An 11,830-nucleotide genomic window follows, 5' to 3' on the forward strand; every position below is an offset into this window, starting at 1 on the left:
TCCACTGACATTTTGAAAAAGGGTGTGATAAGCTTTAGTTTTGTCTAAGAAACAAATGAGAAATGAACTATTATTCAGGTATTCTTTGGTTTAAAAACCTTTGACTCACTTCACCACCACAGCCACCACCACAGGGGTTAGCAAATTGCGTAACAGATTGAATAATCTGTGAGGACAGCAGAACGCAAGGGCCTGCTGGGATTTAGATGGTGCATGGGCCATTGGGATCTATATTATTTCCTATGAATAATGAAGAGGGAATATTTCGAACCTCTAACAGATAAAATAAACTCTGCAATCAATTCCAAGTCTGAGGTTTGTTCACAGGAATTGTGCTGCAAACTCTCTGTGAACATCAGCTATGTCACTACGAACTCCTTCCTAGAAATCATTTGCCAGTCAGAAGGATCTACGCACACGTAGCAAGTCATCTATTCTTAACAAATATGAAGATGAATAGTTCAGCTTGCTCTCATTCACTTCCACTGTTGGCTAGGCCTTTCAGCTTTCCGTGCTTTTTTGGTCTGTACTAAGTATTATTTACCACTCACATATCTGAATGCATCTGTATGATCTCTCTGGGTCGCTTCTGAGTTTTCATGTGGTTACAACATTTTTCAGCATATGAGTCACTGTAAGAAGTACAGTGTGTGCACTGGAGTTAAATCAGGAAAGGACAGCTGCAACTGATAGGAAAGGAAGATACCAGTTCTCATGACATTAAATGAACTAATACGGGGACTGTTCAGTTAATTACATCAAGATAAACAGAAAACAGCCAACATATGCAAAGATTAAGGCATCAGGCATGCTCATCAGTCACCACTCTATGTCACTAGAAACAGGGATACCATGGCTCAGGCTGGGATTTCCAACACTTGCTGGAACTCAGGGCCCGTCAGGTGGACCACACGTATGCAAACGTGTCCAGTGCTTCAGCTGTAGAGCCAGTATTTCCTAGAAGCATCCAACTCACTATACTTTCATCTAAGCCGTGCAGCCAAACTGACGTGGATACATATGACAATACCAGATATCTGGCAGCCAGGAAAAAGCTACTGCTCTGACATGGCTGCTGTGCATTTCAGTAAAATTCATTCCTGTGAAAAAAGGACAAGTCTTGGGAAACTCAGACACATGGCAACACTACTTGGGAAAAGAATATTATTCCATGTGAAGCAATGTTACACAGTAAAGTATACAGAAGAGTTTCTCCTTCTCCAATACATGTGATTAGTCTATGGTAATGCAAGTCACTTTGGATAAAGCTATGCTGGTAGATTAGAAGTGATATCAAACACTGAGCCTTGCCTGTCCACAACGATTAGTTGATAGCTTTTACTTCTCACCCATATAAAGCCTGGAAACACTTCTGATGACAGTTCACTTTAAAGACTGCTTCCAAGACTGTGTGGAGACTATGAGACATTGGGTCCCTCTACCAGCACCATCCATGCTCCTCCAGCACTATCTTGGTAGGCTTTGAAACCTCAAAGCCCCCATCTCCCCCTATGCTACACTCTGGAGATATGCAATACGTACCCTGATTTTTTGTGCCGTAACACCAGCACTCTGGTGGCCTGTGCAACACAGTTCTCACGTTCTGTCAGACATTTGAACTGGAAAAGCACACGTTCAATAATGCCTCGGGTTGCAAAGGTATCAAAGAGGGCCCAGAGAAGACCCAAGGTTATGTTATATGGATCCTGCTAATCAGCTGGCTCTAAGCAGTGGGAACACAGGCCAGGCTGCACCACTTTGCCTTAGCGTCAGGGCACCCTTTATTTAGCAGGGCCCGTTGCGCAGAGTTGTGTATCTTCATACACTTAGAGCACGCCTATACCAGCAAACTAACTGGGAACAGACACTGTTTTCTGACCTAGGGGGAGAATTACACTGAACAAATAATATCCATATGGCTAAACTTTCTTCCTGACCCAAACCTAGTGGCCTTTTCCATTCTGCCCACTGGGAATGGCCTGGGCCCGGGCTCTTCCACAAACAATATGCCAACATTATCAGAGAAACTGTTAGCTGGCACCAACCAGTGCCACTACAGGGAGCACATTAATGGCAAGAATAACATCATCACAGTGCTTGTGCCCTGAACCTGCTAAGTTTGCCATGTAGTCTACGAGTGTATTTAACATGCCAGTGCAGGCGTTCTGCTAGGGAGAAGTCGGGAAATCCTGTGTGTTCAATCTTCCCCAAGCCAGCTGGTAGTTTCTGTTCTATCCACAGGCAGATGTGGGTGTGCAGACTGATCAAGCTAAAATATTTCATTGAGTTATTATCTCTGCCAGTAATGGGGTGTGTGGGATGTACATAACTATTCTTGCCAGAGCAAATTATAGTTCTAACTCAGGCAGTCATTGTCATCACGTAAAATATTTGGAGACTTTGCAATTGGAAAACCATCTGGAACGTGTTGATTTGTACTTGCTTGTTTTTTAAATTTTACTTTGAATGGCTAATAACTGTGCTGTGGAATGCCAAACAGAGTTCAGTATGTGATTGCACTATTGTTTATTTTTGAGCCTGGGATATTCCCTGAAAGCACAGTAGAAAATAAACATTACCAATTTATCAGTTAAAATAGACCATACAAGTTCTAAACATAGAAAAATCAACTTAAGTCATATTAACCGCATGTAATAGAGAAAAGGCAAGAATATAGCAAAGTGGATATCCTCCTTTTAATTTTTGTAGTCATCTTGGCACACTCTAAGGGCATTTGAACTGTCATATTAACAATTGATTAAACAATTGTAAAACTTGGGACATAAAAATATAATGACATAGGACAGGAAAGTGGCCATGGGAAAACATGCAGGCTGCATTTTGTGGTATTTTGCAAGAAAATCATGATCACTTCATCTGAATTTTCGTTGTCTTGGACAGAGAAATACAAAGTCTCTCTTTAGCAATATACCATATATCACTAGGGGTTGTAATAACTATGTGAACTTTCAGTCTCTAACAGTAATGAATATGGTTATTATGATGATTTACTTAGACCATTTGACTTGGGGCCATACAGTTGACGGCCATTTCCATATGATCCATGACCTAATCGTTTTCAATATTTCTTCTGCAATTGCTATTTTTATGCATTCTTTCCTACATTTTTCACAAAACAATTGTTTCAACTTTATGCCATTGTATCTCAGAATATAATTCTTCTTGATTCTCCTGCAGTTCTACAAATACATATTTTTCAGTCAGATATAATCACAGTGCATCCATCTATCTATGTTTTATTATTTTATAATGGATTAAGTATAGATAGTGTTTCTCTAGATGGCATTAATTAATCACCCAAGTTATGGATAATGCCATAGATTTAGAAAATGTTCTAGATATAATCATTATCCATACACAGTATTTTATAAATAAATATTCAAGGATATTCCTTGTAGAAAGGGATACGATGCCAATTTTTTACAATCTGAGGTTCAATTCTCCATTGTCTTGTTTTTTTCAGATACCATTCCACACTAAAACGCCTTCAGAAGCAAAACCAATCTACAATCTTGTCTTTCCCTCCATTCTCTTTCCCTGTTCAGTTATATTAATTGACTGGTTTACCTGGTGATAACCTAAACCAGAAAGGTTCTTGTTCAAAATCAAACACCTTTTTGGAGCTGTTTGTTGAAAACAAATTTCAACAGTGTGAGATGAGTACACGGTAGATTTAAACCATTCCTGATCTAGAGAGGAAGCATTGTGTGTGCTCTTTGCCTCGCTATACAGGATGCAGGCCAATAACAATCGTGCTCCCCCTCTCCTTATACACATATTCCCCTCCACTGGATGATCAGAGACCTGTTTTTTAATGTTCACATAACATGTAAACTAGAGAAATAATTACTGGCAACCTTATTCTACAGCATCTTGTGCAATGGGATACATTATTTACCAGGAGACAGAGTGCTGCCGCCTTGCTCACTCAGAAACTTGAAACCACTCTCTACCTGTGATGACAGATTTATTAGTTATATAACTGGATAAGAAAACCACAGATTCTTTACATTTTATAGAAGGCCCATTTTCTAAATAACCACCACTGAGTGAGTACTAGAAAATACTACTCCTCTTTGTGTTCAGGATATTTCCTATTTTGCCCAGGAGCAACTCAGTAGTTATTTGTGTTTTCCTACCTCCATGTATGAGTCAACGCTTATTTACCTTGTTACCCCTCCTTTTCTGACTTCCTCGGAATTAGTCTTTCTGCGGTCTTTTAATGTATTTTTACCATAGTATTAGAATTGCAACATACAGTTTTCAGGTCACAGGTGGTTATGACAGCCAGGAAAACGGAAGCTATCACTTTTTCACTCATTTATTCAGTGGATATGGGCTTCCCATTCCTAGCATGGGGCCTGCACTGGTTCAAATCTTCCCTCTGTTTGCAGAGACTTATGCCCACTTCTTTACAGAGTTAAGCCCATTTTCTGGAAGAGAGGCAAAGCTGCGCAGCCCACCTGCTCCTGTGACTGGCGCTACAGAAGGTGCACATCCGCAAGAGGCTGGGATGGAAAACTCTGCATAAACATTTAGAATGGATGCACTCAGAGTCATCGACAAGAAAGTATTGTAATTATAAATGTTGGGTGACCATAAGTAGAGGAATGCATACTTAATACTGCTCAAAATAAACAAAAAACTGACACATATATCACTTTTTGAGACTTTGAACATGTCCTTCAAAACTCTGTTACTTGCCTTTCACTACTTGAATTAGATTTCACTCAGGTACAAAGAATTAACAAATCACTACTTGTTAAAAGATTGTCCTCCTTAGCAATGTCACATCTCATCAACTGCCATGAAAAACGAGTCATTATTTTCCTATTATCTTTTCTAAGCTTTACGCTATTTTTAAAAAGAAAATACGTAGTTTTTTTAAAAATTGTGAAAAATGTTTATAGCTGTGCTGCTGCTGAACTATTCTGTTCCAATTAGGAAATGTTTCTTCAGTACATTTGCACTAAAGACAGCATGTTCCAGACACTGTTTTCTGCTTCATGAAATAACAGCCAGCAGATAACAGAACTCAAATGAAATAAATTAAGACATTGAAGAATATTTAAAAAGACATGTATATTGCAGAAGAAGGAGCTATCATCAACCAATCTTGATATTTTGCATAAAAGGATACAGTGTTCTAGTCTACACCAATTCCAAAGTTGACTATATAGCTGCTGTTTTATCAATACTTAATTACATGCTATCTATCTATATTTTTTAGGAAAAAATGTTAAGAGTTTTTCTCAGTATGCGCATTGTTTCTGGATAATTTGCATAGATGTAGAAGGCTGTAGATGCAGCTCTGGGTCCAGATGAATCATTCAGAGAGCATCTGTGGAGGAGGTGAAACAGAAGCTTTACCCACTTGGCATTCTCCCAAGCTGAGGAAAGCTCCAGCTAGCCTGTGCCTACTTGCATGAGTGCCACAGGGAATAACGCCCCTATGGTGCCACACAGGGATGCTTCTCCCAGGGCTTCCTAGAGGCCAGCAGTAGCATTCGTGGAAGACAGCGCCTACCAGTGGACCATTAAACATCTAGCGTTGATCCAGATTAACCGTCATTTGTCACCAATGAAGGATACTAAACAGAAAAAGAGATACCTACCAATCCCCACCCCCACCTCACCCAGAAAGAGAGAGAGAGAGAGAAAGACAGACAGACAGACAGACAGAAGAGAGTTGAAGAGAGTTGTAACAAATCCTGGACCATAGGACTGGATTATCACCTCTAGAGCAGAAGAGAAAACAGCCATTTCATTCCGCAGTCACCTTCTACTGCTCTGAAATAACATCTTTTCTCAAGAAATAACATATTTCCCTCAGATGCAAAGCTTCTCTTGACTTTGGATCAACAAAAGCCAGGACAACAGCAAACAAATCCCTGTTTTGTGATCACTGTTCTTTCCCTGGATGGAAAGTCATCCTTTTTGTCCCATCCTTTATGGAAATCCTGGGAAAGGGCTGAAGGTGTCCCAGTATGAATTACGGAGCCAGAGTCCTGCCTCTATTCCTACTCTATCATAGCTTTTGGGGTAGTCTGGGCATCTTGCATGTAACCTAGGCCTATGACCAAGCTGCTGTCTTGCTTTAAATCCAGTGTCATTCCACTTCCAGGTCTAAACAAAACCAGGTAAAAACATTTTCAAACATTTTGTTTGAATGTACAGCAATAATGGGAACAGGGATCAGTTTCCTAATAGGAGAGATTACAACTAGTGTTCATATGTAAATAAGTTAAAAGCAATTTATGAAAAAGAAAATGCAAGATATGTGCCATAGGCAAATTGGTTTGAGTGTTCTTCCTTCTGAATCAGACAGAACTAGCAATGTGCTAATGCATTGATAGAAAGGGCAGATGTGCTGAAGATTTTAGGTATAAACAAACTGTAAATTCAAATAATATTGAATTAACATTCTGCAAAGGGAGTCTGTCAGGGAAAAAGGAGCAGAGGAGGGACAGGAAAAGGTAGAGTGTAGATGAGGAGATAAGGGAAGAATAAGTAAGAAATAGGAAGGAAAGAAAGAAAGCAGAGACCAGAGAGACTGCCTAATCAACCACCGGGCTGTATTCACTGTAACTAGCAGAGTCCCTCATGAACGGCTACGACAGTACCATTTGCACAGATAAGGTTCGGAGTATTTAACTTACTTTCCCATGTGCTCAGCACTATCCTGGTTCTCAGCACAGCCTATTGCCTTGGGTTTTGGGCCACTAACCTTGTGATGTTGCTTCTAGACAGAAACTGGCTCGTTTGCAACTGCATCACAGAGTGAACAGCTAAAATTTCAGTCTATCTGAAGGGGTGACATACCCATAGTTAACATCCTACTTTTATCCTCTATTTAATGTCAACTAAATTTCCTGATTTGATTCTTCCACTTCAGGCATTGTAATGCCTGAAGGTCAAGCACGGTGATTCTTAGCTCTCTCTCTCTTTAATCTGACTACCTGCTACACAAGTGAGTGTTAACATGTAAACGTCGACTGCTCTAACCCCACAAACACAGTAATAGAAGCAGTTTCTGAAAATAGCTTTGTTTGTTTTTTTCTCAATAGCTTCTTGTTAATTTTTAGACATGCAGAGCAGTAAAAGACAGCCAATGAAAATCCGGTTCAACACCAGAAAACCAGTTCTGGAAATGACTGCACAGATTGAATGAAGCACTGTGATGGAACATTTTACTCAACAGAGAAATAGAAAAACAGGAAAAATGCAGTCCAACATACCACAAAGAGGATATTCAATATCACATTTTGGAAGACATGATTTTAAAAACATGGTTCTTGTCTGTTCTTACTTGAAACTCAGAAGACCTTTCTATATGGTTAGGTGGCATCGTTCTGTTAACAAACTGGCCTGCAATGAATGGCCACGGCTGCTCAGTAAGCCTATTCAAAAGTTCAGCTGAAAAATCACAAGCTTTAGATGGAGTGAGACAAAATTACACCACTGTTGTTCCCTAAGCCCTAAGCTAACTCACAGACCTTCACCTAGGTGTTGATTTAAACAACTTTAACATTGTTTCTCCATTCATCATTTGGCAGTTAATTCTACACAGACAACATACACTTTAAATTGCATGGCAAATCAAGGACTCAGATATGAAAACTAGCAAGTGAGATATTATATTGCAATGCAAAATTACACAGTGGTCTGGCTTTAGCTCCTTGTTTGACTGTATCAGTGAACATAACCATTAGAAAAACTCAATTTATGAAGAAGTGTTATGAAGAACATATTTTTATTTAGACGTATTATTCCTTTTAATTCAACAGAGAAAGCAGACTTTCTTAATTATTTTTCTTTCAGCAGGTTCCTGAACTCAGTGCATTCATAAAGCACTCATGCTGGTAGGGAATGTTTTTCGATCTGATTCACTTTCTAATTTGAAAACATAAGTAGTGCTTTAATGCATTCTTTCTGCTGCCTTTTTATTACCTAATTCTTTTTTTATTACCTAATTTCTATTCTAATGCTGAGCCATAATCAATATATGGATCAATAATTATGTCTCAAAATGTGTCTTTGCCAACACCACTACCACCTAAAGCTGGTAGTGACCTGTTCAAGAGAAAAGCAGCAAGCCAAATCAGCACAAGTGCTGCTAAGTAAACCTTGTAAAATGGGCTGAAATTAGTCTCTGTGTTTGTTAGTCTCAGTTTTCATTGTATATTATGGAAGATGTAAAAAGAGTGTGCTGAGCTCAAGAGGTGACTCTAGAAGCTCAGCATCTGAATCTCCCATTGGCTCCATCTGGGGCTCTGGGCAATTCTATGCTCTGTTTTTGAAGAAGAACATGGAATAAATATTCAGATTATTACCTCAAAAGATTGCTCGTAAATGTAATTGTATCAGGTCAAACTCATCCTCTATATTACCCTGTCACAGTTAATCGACAGATGACTATGGCCTAGTAGATCTAAGTCTACCATTACATTAGGGTCAGAGAGCTTGAGCTTCTTCACTGTCAAAGTCCTCCTTGGACATAGTTTCCAGCGGACAAGACCGATGGTTTTCAAGCTCAGAAGATTTGTATGGGGAACCAACATGCTATAGCCTTGCCACTCAAGGCAAAACAAGGAGAACTAGGTGAAATTCATTAAAGATGTATTTGACTTTGATAGGGCCAGAATTTTACCTCAGATTCTCATTCTGGTTTTGTCACTTCGTCCCTCTGCCATTGCGTTAAGAATCTAGTGTAAATGCTGATGTTAAAGCTGATGAAGCATTTTTGTGGCAGTGGAGTAAATATCAAGTTCTCTCTTTCCACTTTCAAAGCATCTGCTTCTCCATAGTCCTCCATAGCACTCTAAAAGCAGACTGAGGAATAGGGCTTCATTATGCATGAGACAAATTCAGTCTGGGCCCTAAGAAGCATCTCTGTTGACTGAGGATTTAAATCATGTTAGATATTACTTTCTATATGACATATTGTGACAAAGTAGAGTATCTAGTAAGTGCTACTGTGACATTTTTCACCTCACTGTGACAATTCCACCCTTAAACTGCAATTATAAATTAGTGATGTCCTACATAAATGGAAGCAATTTGGAGAAATTACTGTACTGATTGCATACAGGAAAAATATCCAGGATGAGCCAGATATTTCCTTCTGGAAAGAAAGAGTGCTATATTTTAAAGATAAATGTTACCCTACTTATTTAAGTACAAAACAACATTAATAGCTGTTATAAATTTTATTTGAAAAAGGAAGGCTTTGATGAAAGCAACAATGTTTTTACTAAGGAAAATGATGAATTCTCAAGAATATTAATGCATGTCCTTTTTCCTATTTAGCCTGATTCCATCAAGATAATGGACTGAGAAACAGAAGACTCTCCTGACTGAATTATTTGTGTATCTTGTCTTCACATAAGCAGAGTTAACAAGGTGAGTGGAAAGATCAGAATGAGAGATCTGGGTGCTGGCAAAATTTGGGATGCGTATGGGTATCTGGAGCCAAAATGTGATCCAGGTTTCATGCATAACTCCAGCCTCTACTGTTTAATACAGGATGGGAACCAAAATATTACCCTGTCAAACCATAACCGTTGGGGTTTTAAAAATCAGATCCAAATTCTTCAGGCCAATTTCTATTTGAGTCACAGTAATTTTAATATGCTAATGAAATTAATTCACCAACAGAATGTAGTTAATTGGATATATTTCCTCTGCTACTGATATCTTGTCTGTGTGCCTATTTCTTCCACAGCATAGCCAGCAGGGAATTCAGGGTAAACACTCATTATCCAGAGCAAAGTGCCAAGACAAACTGAGAAAATAATTAGCATCAGGCAAAACACAGACAATCTTCAGACCCTGAACATTCAAAGAACAGCCTCCAGCTTTGTACGAATTATTACAGGATTAAAGCTGATACTTGTTCCAATAGAAATAAAGAAAACAACAAGGAATGAGGTTATGAGTCCCTGTAGAGAATCAACACCTGCTCCTGACTTTTCGAGTATGAGAAACAGGAAAGTAACGTTTATTTAAATGACTATGATGAGACTGAATTGTGGCTAAACTTCTAAATGTTATTCAAATGGTTTAAAAAGGCTCTGTTCATCAGGCTGGCTGAATAAGGAGCTCACTTATGTGTGGGAATAATACATTCAGTTATTCTTCCTGATTTCAAAACAACGAAAAGCCTGGAATGCAGAGGAACTGGCTCGGCTCCACTGCACAGAGCAGCGAAGTGGAAGGATGGTCATTCAGACCCACCCCGTCTCCCTGAAGCACAACAGATTTTCATATAGCTGTGCTCTGCTGTAGCAGCCTGTAAGGGGTGACTGCACGGCAGCATAAATACCAAGAACACCGGCCCTCCCTCTCTGAGCATGCAGATTTCAGCCTGTCGCCAATTTTCCTTTACGATCTATGCATGTTGATCAAGATTTATCCAGTTATCTTGAGAGGGTCAAGCAGTTGTTCAACAGCCTAGCAGATACATCCAGGAACAAACAACTTGGCAGTCTTCACAAATTTTACCGAGCCGTTTGCCTCTATGTGCCACCAGATCATTACTTTTGGCACCATTTCCTGCAGAATTAGTTGTTTTCGTAATTTCCAAAAGATCGGCATAAAGATAAGGTGCTTTAAAGCAATAAATATGTGCCTTTTTGGCTCTTAATCATGATAGATACATTCACTTTCACTGTGATTTCTGGATCAATAGCCAACCTTCCTGGAATACAAGTGACTGACTCCAGTAATTTTCTTCAGTAGATATCCAGCTCCTTTTATTAGGCTGTGGCTATTACAACACAATAATTCCAGCCTTCACCTAACATGTGACTTTCTAGATTTCAAGAGAGATATTCTTTTTCACTATCTAAGCATCTTTTTATTTCCAGTTTGGTTCTAATACTCTTTAAAGAGTCTGTCTACCTAATTACCCAGTAGAAGAGAAAATTTTAGTCTTGGACGATCATTGTGAAGTGAAACAAAAGCATTTCTTATTTCATACTGCTCCACAAAATCTCGCATTCTTGCTAAAAGAGCTATATGCTGAATAATGAAAAGACAAAAAAAAGGCTTGCTGTTTACTTTTCCACACATCTTTGAAAACTTTACAAAGACTCTTTTACTCTATTTTACAGGGCCAGGACATAGGAGAGAGAAAAATGGGAAACTGAACTAGAGAAGTGACTTGGCTTGCCTAAAATCCCAGTTTCCCGAAGCAGAGATACAACCCAGCTCATGGTGATTACCCAAGATAGCAGTAACAACATAATACAAATTCTTTCATGCTAGGAATTTAATAGATGATGAATCTCCTAAATAGAAATCTTGCTCCCAAAAAGAATCAATGAAAACCATTACAACTAATGAAAATTCTGGCTCTGGCACCTGGTTTGTAATGGGATTATGTAGGAGACAGCAAAGCTAATGGGTAAGGACAGTCCCACATCAGCTTTGTCCAACTAGGAGTTGTTTGGACATGAGCTGGCAACACACAGGGATTAAGCCTGAGTAGGAGGGACGGCCATCGGGGATGGCCATCTGCCCCTCAGCTATTCAGAAACCAAGTCAAAGAATGAGCAGGGATAGTAATGCGTGGATGTTGCAGGTGTACATTAACTACAACCATACTCAAAACTTCTCAGTCCTGATGCTCCTGCTTCAGCTGCTGCTGCTGCTATGTGCAAGGTGACATTATCTTTGCCCAGTATCTCATCTAGCAACCTTGTGCTTTGATTTACTCTCTCATATCCTCAGTCTTTTCATGTCCAGATACCTTTCCTTCATGTACCCTTAAAAGCCAATCTCTGCATCAAAATCTCTGTCTCTGACT

At 39.2% G+C, this 11,830-nt stretch overlaps 1 long non-coding RNA gene across 4 annotated transcripts in view; it reads right to left on the reverse strand.

The window, feature by feature from the left end:
- The window catches only part of LOC112983599 (uncharacterized), a 152,239-nt gene that overhangs the window by 102,535 nt on the left and 37,874 nt on the right, over window positions 1–11,830 (reverse strand). The window lies entirely within an intron of this gene.

Source organism: Dromaius novaehollandiae, chromosome W (genome assembly GCF_036370855.1).
Source record: "Dromaius novaehollandiae isolate bDroNov1 chromosome W, bDroNov1.hap1, whole genome shotgun sequence".
NCBI lineage: Eukaryota > Metazoa > Chordata > Aves > Casuariiformes > Dromaiidae > Dromaius > Dromaius novaehollandiae.